Here is a 7,524-nt window from a genome sequence, read left to right on the forward strand (position 1 = left end):
TCTTTCCCAGCCCTACTTGATTCTATTATTACCTTCTTCAATCCAGTGGTTAATTATCTTCAATTTATCCTCTATATAGCTTGCTTTGTATATATCTATTTGCATATTGTCTCCCTCATTAGATGTTAAGCTCCTATGGAGGCACTGAGTATAGATAGCCTTCCTTAAGTTAAACCACAAAAGGTTCCATAGCAAATGGGTATGGACAGGGAAAAATGTTTTTTGTGGATTGGGGAGATATGGGCATGTTTATAGGGAGCAGGGAAGCAACCAGTAGACAAGAGGTGAGTGGAGATAAGTGAGAGAATGAGGATGATGGAGACAGTAGTTTGCTAGAGAAGTCAGGAAAGAATGGGATGACTTGTACTTGTGGATGGGGAGCATGGGTCATATCACTACCTTTCTCAAGAAGCTCTTTTTCCTCCAAAAAAAAAATACAAATGGCTTTACTTTGAAAGTTCCTTGCCTGCTTCAACATTCAGGCTTCCACTTGTATATTGTGCCTGATTTTTAAAGCCCAGTCAGCTAAACTCCTTGCTGTTGTTTGTAAATGACATTTCATCTCTCAACTCCATAACTTCCATATCTAAAATGTAACCCTTTTCCCCGATTTTTGCTCCTTAGAATACCTAGATCTCTTAAAGGCTCAGCTCCCTATACATAAGCATTTCCTGATCCCCTTAGTTTGTTACAGCCTTCTCTCCAATATTACTTTGTATTTCCTTTATATATGTTTTGTATTCAGTGGGATGTAAGCTCCTTGAGGGTCAATTTTACCTTTTTATATCAGCACTTAGCATAGTACCTAGCATTTAGTAGGCATTAATAAAGGCTTGTTAGATTATCAAATTAGGAAGCTCTTTTTTATCTCTGTCTCTCTCTTTCTCTCTGTCTGTCTCTCCCCCTCTCCCCACTTCTCTGCTTAAAGAGACTCTCCCAGACTAAACAGATGATTTCTGGGGCCAAATAGAATAAGGATAAAGTGGAAGCAGTCAGAGGTTCTTTACAGGTAAGATTCCATGGCCTAAAATCCTGTGAAATCAGTTCAGAAAAGATGGGAAACTCTTAAGAATTAAATTCCAAAGATACAAAGAGGAACAATTCTGATGTAGAAGTAAAGAAAAAGTTGTCTAAAGAGAACAATGTGGATACACAGGGAACTCACCAACAGAAGTCAATTTTTAAAAGACATACAGAAAGTGAATCCTCCCAGAACAGGTAACAGAGGATGAATACAAAAGTGTATGGCACAGTTCTGTCACCAACATTAAAATTTGATTTGAGCTAAGGCTATTGAGCCTTAAAGAATCCTGCACAGTCAGTCAAAAGACATTAAAATATTTAAAGCAACCGCTGTATATCAGGCACATGCTAAATGCAGAGGATCCAAAGGACAAAAACATATTTCCTGACCTTAAAGGAATTTATATTCTAATAGAGGAGATAAAATCCAAACTGTATACATAGAAATACAGATGTGTAAATAGACCAAGAAAGAGAATTCCAGGTATGGGATATAGTCAGTGAAAACATCTGGAAGAGGAAAATGGAGGTCTTGAGAAAAGAACAATAAAAACACTAATACCACTGGATTGAAGAAGGGAACCAAGATATTCAAGTGCAAAAAATAGTTCACCATGGTTTAGCAGTGGGTTGAAATAGGGAGGATGAAAGGAAGTGGAATGAAATAGAGTTAGGGATGATAGGATGACACAGACTACCAAGAAAAGGTAGGGTTGCTCTTGTTTTCTCTAACAAAGAAAATATTCTTTAGACAGGAAAGGATCACACAAAGAGGATAAATAGAGAGTTAATACTTAAGACAAGAAAAGAGACAATAGATCAGTTCTTTAATGTACACAAAGCCAGCAAGTCTAGATAAATAAAATGAAGTATCCTAACACTTAGGACTGCTGTGATACTGGCAGTGATCAGAGAAAGTAGCAAGATCTGAAAGAGAGAATGACTCAAGAACTGCAGAAAGGCAACCATTTTTCTGATGTTTAAAAGAAGGGAAGAACCTGCAAATTCTGACTTTTAAAATTCTAATGTTTATTAATTAAAGAAAGACATCCAGGTGGCCCAGTGCATCAAATGCTGGGTGTGAAGTCAGAAAGACCTGTGTTCAAATTTGGCCTCAGACATTTACTAGTTTTGTGAGCCTGGACAAGTCACTTTACCCTATTTGCCTCAGTTTCCTCATCTGTAAAATGAGCCGGAAGAGGCAAACCCTTCTAGTATCTTTGCCAAGAAAACCCCACAAGGAGATGTGAAGAATAGGGTACAACTGAAATGACTGAATAACAACATATTAAAATAAATTAAGGGTTGGTTGGAAAAGGAAGTAGGGCTAATATAGTTGATTTATCAAGGCAGATCAATCTCATTTCTTTTATTACAGGATTACTAGACAGGTAGATCAGGGAATGCTTAAAGTATAAATGTGAGAGCTTAGACTTGAAGCCTTGAAGATATGGGTTCAAGTCCTGTCTCACACATAACAGCTATGCGACACTGAACAAATGTTGCATTTAACTGTTACAGTGCTCTAGATCAGAAGTGTCAAAGGGCCCAAGATTTGCAGTGTCACCCGCAACATTCCCAGTGCTTCCTATACCAGATTAAAATATAATTGGAAAATATTTAACAAAATAAATAAAAATACAGTAGACCACAGATAATGTAAATATGTGGTTTCTCTAAGTCACTATGTGTCCCTCAGGTTTAGTGGTCCTGTTTCTTTTTGAGTATGACACCACTGGGCAGCAGAGAAAGTGCTAATGCATTGATAGAGGGGATTTCCTCATCTGGGAGTGCTCATGTAAATGAAACCACAGGTTTAGTCCTTTCTGTTTATCCATATTTTGTTAGAACAGCACTGGACAAAGTCTTTCATACTATTTTTATAGAAAGATGGAGAAATATGATTGCATAATTAAGTGGATTTAGAATTGATTGAAAAGCCAGATTTGAAGTTATTGTTGTTCAGTCATTTCCATCATATCTGACTTTTTTTTCTTTTTCTTTTTTTTTTTTTTACCCTATTTGGGGTTTTCTTGCAGATACTGAAGTAGATTGTCCCTCCCAGTAGTAGGCACAACTCCAGTCTCCCATCTACCAACATACTAGTTATGGTGTTGTCTTGGTTGTTTAGTCTAACCCTCCTATCTCCTTCTTCATCCCCAATCTCATTTCTCCCATAGATTCACCTATAGAGCAATGACCAGAGGATCAAGAATCCCTAATTCAGATCTGTCCTCGGATACTTATTAGCTATGTCACTTAACTTCTGTCTGACTCAGTTCTTCATCTATAAAATGAGAATAACAAACATCATTCCCAGGATTGTTGAGAAGCACAAATGAGAGAATATCTTCAAACCGCTTTGCAAACTTTAAAGCGACATATAAATAAGAAGCCAGAACAGATTAGGAACAATCAAGAAAACTATTTTCCAAGACATCTAGAACCAAGAGAGTCATGCAATAATGATGAAGAAAAAAGAGAAAAGAAGCTTACATTTGTATGGCATTTTCCTAACAAAAGCCTTGGAAAGCTTCTCTGTGAAGCAGAGATATTCTTCCTCTTTTAAAGGGTAGAAAATGGAAGGTTAGCACTCTACTCTCTTCACCATTTTGCAGATGAAAATCTCAAAATGGGACTTTACAGCTTATCTTTATAAAGCCACTTCATTTTACAGAAGAAAGAGAGGGCAAGGACCACACATTAGGGGAATCTCAGAACATGGCTCCAGAGGGACTGATTTTTGGCTTTGTCTTTTTCCCATTGTACAAAGTAGTAAAAGATCAAAGATTCTTTTCTATTCAGTCTCCTACTTCAGACCACTCAGGGTGGAGGTTGGGGGACATGCAAGATAGACCACAAGTGTTAAAACCATTGTTTCCTACCTCACTTCTTATTCAAGTTATTAGCAAATCTGGTTTCTGTGTGGAGTATTTACTAGAATATATCTTCCTCTGATATCAATCAGCCAGCCTCTCCTAAGGCTGGAACTGGTTTGTTGAATGTATAGTATTTGTCAAACAAGACCTATTCCCTCCATCATGGGCGGGTCTTGAAAAGCCAGGAAAATCTAATCTGACATGTACAAGCCAGAACTTCTCTCTCCCAAACAGGCCAAAAAAAAAAAAAAAAAAAGGGGGGGGGGGGCACGGCTACATGGCTCAGTGGATAGAGCACCAGCTCTGAAGTCAGGAAGACCTGAGTTCAAATCTGGTCTCAGATACTTAACACTTCCTAGCTGTGTGATCCTGGGCAAGTCACTTAACCCCAGCCTCAGGGAAAAAAATAAAAAATAAAAAATCATGGGATTCTTGGATCAGGTCTCCTCCAAAGCGAATGATGCAAATTTCCTAATCCCCTACAATATATCCCTGCCTTTAGAATAATCTTTAACAGTTGGAAGGGACCTCTGAGATCATCTGACCCAACCTGAGTAAGAATCTGCTCTTAAAATAACTGCCTATTGATCTACTCAAAACGTCACTGAATAAAGATTCTTTATCTCCAACTCCACTCTTTCCAACCTCAAATATATCCTTCAGATGATGAATTTTCTTAGTGCTTATATCTGCTCCGGGATTTTAAGTAGCTCTTCAAAAACTCCTCTACCTGGAATCCTTAATCTAACCCCACTCTTAAACTGCAGCTATATTAGAAGACTCTCTGTCCTCTGAATATACCGCTCCTTTATTATATCTGTAAGCTCTAACATTGGAGTCTTTGTTGTCATTTCCTTCTCCAATGTGTCCCCATTTTACAGATGAGAAACTGAGACAAATCAGAAACTGAGGGTTAAGTGACTTTCCTGGGGTCACATAGCTAGTAAGTGTCTGAGCTTGGATCTGAACTCAGAAAAATGAGTATTATTGACTTTAGACTTTGAATCTATTCACTGTACCTCCTAGCTGTATTATCCAACTTAAATACCTCCTCCTACAGGAAGCTTTCAGGAAGTTCTTCCAATCGGAGGATATATACAACGTTTCATATAACACTTGGTTTATAGATCTCACATGTACTTAAAATGTACTAGTGTGTATTCTTACAGTTACCTGTGTAGGTGTCTTATTCCCCCTAGAAGGTGAGCTCTATCAGGGGAGAACTAGTACTTAGCTAAACTATACACACACACACAGGTATGTATAGTTTAGGATCATAAGTTTAAAAGTGGAAGGGACCTTAGAGTTCATCTAGCTCAATGCCTTCTTTTGACAGTCAAGGAAACTGAGGCTCAGAGAAGTTAAGCAATTTTCTCAAGATAGAACTGAAATAGTATAAGTGGCAGAATTAGAATTTGAATTCATGTCCCTCCACCTCCAAATCCTGGACTTTTCTCCATTATACCACATTACCAGAGCTCTTCAGCATATCCTTTATTAAATAAAGCTTGGTTGAAATGAATACCTGTAGTCCTATTTATTTATTTTCTGCCTGCCTCAAATCCTATTCAGCCTGCAATACAGATCATGCCTTTCCTTCTCTGCTGAAAGCTTTCCTTAATCAATCTACATTGCTATCTCCATTCTCAAGCTTTTGTCAAAACCTTTTTATTTTAGAAGGAAACTTGGAAATTTTAAATCCTTTCCTCTGATCTCCCAGGCAAGAATTTCCTTTATAGATTCCCCGATTATAGGTGACTCAGAATTTGGGTTATCCCGCCCTTATCCCCCTACTTCTACCTCCACCTCCCCCCTAGGAACCTCTAGTAATAGGAAACTACCCTAGGAGGTAGCTGGATCCACTGCTGGACAGCTCTGATTGTCAATTCTTTCGTTATTGATTCAATGTCTCTCTCTGTTCCCTAAGATTTGCTAATTGCTCTGCACTGCTCTCTGCTCACCTCCCCTGGTAGCTCTGGCTTCCTAATGCTGTTGGCATCTGTTCTGGAAGGAGGAAAAAAACGTCCCCGTACTAGACTTGATAGCCTTGGGGATTGGAGATTTCCCCTACAATAGTGAACGCTAATTTAGAGCCAAGGGACCTGGGTTCAAATTTTAACTATGCTACTTATTAGCTGTGTAATTTGGTACGTCATTTACCTGCTATGTGCCTTAGTCTCCTCCTCTCTAAATCGAACAGATTATACTATATAATCTCTAAAATCCTATGGAATGAATTCTTTCAGAAGCCGGCTTAGAAGGTACCTGGACATAGCTTACCCCCGCACCCCCAAGCACGATCTCCTAAATTCGGCAAGTGGCTCTGAGATCCAAAAAGCCCGAAGGACAGGGGCACTAGTTTCCTGTAACTCCGGGTTCCTCACCCCTCCTCCTCATTTTCAGCTGAGTCAAAGTATGTCTTTTTTTCCCCCAGAAGTTTTTAAAGGGTTTTGTAAACAATATATTGCCGTCCTGTGGCAGGAGACAGAGTAAAAAAGATTATCTGGGGACAGAAAGAACTCCAGTTTCATTCTCCTTCATGTCTATAATGACGAAGGAAACCTCTCTCAGAAGAAATGGGCTTTGCTTAAGTCCACCCAGGGATTTTCAGACCCGTTTAAAGTGCCTTACCCTTCTCCCTAGTCACCCCAGCAGGAACTCATCTCCCCCCCTCTTTTGAAGTAAAGTAAAGTAAGTGTAGTAAAGGTAGAAGTGAAGCCTGACTTGTAGGACACTGACTTGTAACTTGTAATCAAGCAGAAATGGGATTTTTAAAGCCGAGACTCCCTATGCCCAGCGTGGGACTCTTCTTCCTGCCCTGAGGAATCTTTCACTTGCTCCCGGAATGGGGACTCAGAAAGAGGTAGTTCTTTGGCCTAGAGGAAGAATCTCAGTGACCAACCAGGTGTTAGATCTGACCGCTGCCACAAATGATGAAAGGGGAACCAGCTGCGCGTAAGGGAAGGGGCACTCACTGTGTCTGCGCGTCTTCTCCTGGTCTGGGGAGCGGGAGGTGTGAGGCTTGTCTGCCTCTGCTCCGGTCGTTTGTGAAGAGGTCAGCTCCCTGCGGTCCTACTTATAGGGAGCTCGCTGGGCCCCGGCCTTGGGGCTCCCGCCCCCGGCCCCACCCCTTGGCTGCAACCGCGGAAAATCCGCCGGGCGTGACCTTAATGTACTTGGTTGGCTTGGGTGAGCCCCCACTGGGAAGAAATTGCCTCCCCCTTGTGGAAGCGTGGAGGCGGACCCCAGCCTAGCCTCCACATTCCCTGAGGCCGCCAGCCACCTCCCATGGTCAAGGACAAGACCTCTGGAGAATACCCAGAAATGCCGGGGCTCGGTTCTGTTTTTGTGACATCATAGCTCTGGTCTCATTTTATTCTTTTTTGTTTTGGGATTTTTTTCTCCTCAAGCTGGAAAAAAATCCTCGAGTGATCCAATCACGTTTTCCAGTGTGTAGAAATACGGGAAGTCTTTAAATTAGAACCTAAGATTTAGAGACGGAACCCATCCAGTGCCGCCCCTCTCATTTTTCAAATGAGGCAAGTGCAGAGGGAAAGATACTTGGATCTCGGGTCGGGACACTTAAAAGGCTCAAGTTCAAATCCTTGCTTTGCTACTTACT

At 40.5% G+C, this 7,524-nt stretch overlaps 1 protein-coding gene across 1 annotated transcript in view; it reads right to left on the reverse strand.

Annotated features, from left to right (window-relative positions):
* TNFAIP2 (TNF alpha induced protein 2) overlaps positions 1 to 6,986 on the reverse strand; it is a 31,686-nt gene extending 24,700 nt beyond the window's left edge. Inside the window, exon 1 of the mRNA XM_074291196.1 lies at positions 6,878 to 6,986. The gene's annotated coding sequence lies outside the window, so the exon portion shown is untranslated. The remainder of the gene's footprint in view (positions 1 to 6,877) is intronic.
* Positions 6,987 to 7,524: the final 538 nt, after the last annotated feature.

Source organism: Sminthopsis crassicaudata, chromosome 2 (assembly GCF_048593235.1).
Source record: "Sminthopsis crassicaudata isolate SCR6 chromosome 2, ASM4859323v1, whole genome shotgun sequence".
NCBI lineage: Eukaryota > Metazoa > Chordata > Mammalia > Dasyuromorphia > Dasyuridae > Sminthopsis > Sminthopsis crassicaudata.